Below are 1947 nucleotides of genomic sequence, written 5' to 3'. Positions count from 1 at the left end.
ATATATATAGATAGATAGATAGATAGATATAGATATAGATATATAGAAGGGTAGTACAGGGTGTTCTACCCTAGGTAGGAAGGGTCTACAGGGTATTCAGGGTCTCACTACTAGATCGGACTCATAGTGATCCACCTGTTTACAGCCTCCTAGGAGCTGGGATTACAAGCGCACCCAGTCTCAATTGTCATCTCCATGCCCTGGGTGTGGGACCGGCTGGGCTGGCCCAGGAATCGAACTCCCAGCCCTTGTGCCTGCTTGAAGGTGCTTTAATCCACTGAGCTATTTGGCCGGCCCTAAAAATTTATTTTGAAGAGAACATAATAATTTATAAGACATTAGAAATGGTACAATGAAAAAATTTTTTATTAATCTTTGAATCAAACTTCATTTCCAGTCTTCTATGTGAGGAGTGAATTGTATGTAAGCAAAAATTGAAAAGAGCTACCGTTTCCAAGGGCTTGTGCTTAAAAAGTATTAGAGATCTAGATTTTATTAGATCCATAAACAAAAATAATTTTAAAAAGCAGTCATAATATTAAACAGTAACTCCCAGTAATTTCTCCCAAGTTTTATCTTTTTCAGAAGCTGGCTTAGTTCGCTTGCCTCATTCTTAGAAGCCTCATCAAGTTGCTCCACAAGATCTGGAACCTCTCCATCATCCTCCTCTCTAGGAGCAAGCAGTGCTTTTCCATCCACAGCTTGTTTGGGCAGAGCTTCAGCCCATCTCCTTAAACTAGTCAGACTGTCTGCACCAAGCTGGTTCAATGTGCTGGGTAGCATTTCTGTCATTTGTTTCATCTCAGCATAGCCTGTAATGGTGAAAGTGTTTGTTGCCAGAGATGCCTGAACTTTAGGGTTGTTGAAATGGATAACTGTTCTCTGGTTTGTAAACATATTCACCTCTTCAATACCAGAGATATTGTTTACCCCTAACTTCTTTAATAAGAACTGAAGGTTTTTTTTTATCCTCTGCTGTGGCTGTTCTATGAACCACCTTCTTTCTGTGAGCATTTCCTTTCTCACTAATGTGTACTTGTGCCTACAGTTTGGTGAGTTTTTCCTGGTTCATGATAGCCTCTTTCATCCTGTTGGAGTGGATATGGGGCAGCACGGGGGACTAGGGCTGGTGCTTAGGAGGTGTAGGGCAGACCAGCTGAGATTAGGTGCACACATGTGGTGACACAAGATGACAGCCAGTGGGCTAGAAATAGTACACATTTAGAAGACCAAGATGAGAGGTATTCAAGTGTGGTTTTTGTATTACACATTGCGGTCCTCAATGTGGTTGCTTAGATTGCAAAGATCATTGTACAGAGTTAGTTAGAACAAAAATTTTAGGGTGCCTGCTCCTTAGCTCAGTTATTTAAGTGCCTGCTTCCAAAAAGCAGTCAGGCTCAGGGTGCTGTGGTTTGATCACCAGAACTCAAGCCACCCAAACCTGCCCTGAAGGCATTCTGAGCCAGGCCAAAAAAACAAAACAAAACAAAAAAACCTTCTGCCATTAGGCTGAGGAGATGGTTCAGTGGAATAAGCACTTTCCTGGCAAGCGCAAGGGTCTGAGTTTGACCCCTGGTTCCGAAAAAAAAAAAAAAATCTAAACATTAACTGCTTTTTTCCCCTGAAATACTGATGGAAATTATTACTGGCCTATATGGCCTACAATCATCTCACCCTTGCTATATAGACTTACATGATTTCTCTCCCTTCCTTTTTTCTCTATCTTTTCACCTTTTGCTCATCTTGATTGTTTAATCATTATGATCAGTTTCTTTCCATTTTACTATGTCGAGTTTACCTTTCAAGTTTTATTTATTCTTTTAGGTTCTTACATTATGGAAACTATAATTTTTACACATGTGGGTCTGATTTATTTTGCTTATGAGTATAGCCTCTAGTTGCATCCACTTAACTAAAAAGACCTCAAGTTTGTCTTTCTTCACAGCT

The 1947-nt window shown here is 40.2% G+C and overlaps 1 pseudogene; it reads right to left on the bottom strand.

Moving 5' to 3' along the window:
* Positions 1-519: 519 nt before the first annotated feature.
* On the bottom strand, positions 520-1087 carry LOC101578315 (annotated as a pseudogene).
* Positions 1088-1947: the final 860 nt, after the last annotated feature.

This window comes from Octodon degus, unplaced genomic scaffold (assembly GCF_000260255.1).
Source record: "Octodon degus isolate 3935 unplaced genomic scaffold, OctDeg1.0 scaffold00146, whole genome shotgun sequence".
In the NCBI taxonomy this organism is placed as follows: Eukaryota; Metazoa; Chordata; class Mammalia; order Rodentia; family Octodontidae; genus Octodon; species Octodon degus.
Note: the sequence above shows the minus strand (reverse complement) of the source record. Positions and strands in the feature narration are given on the sequence as shown.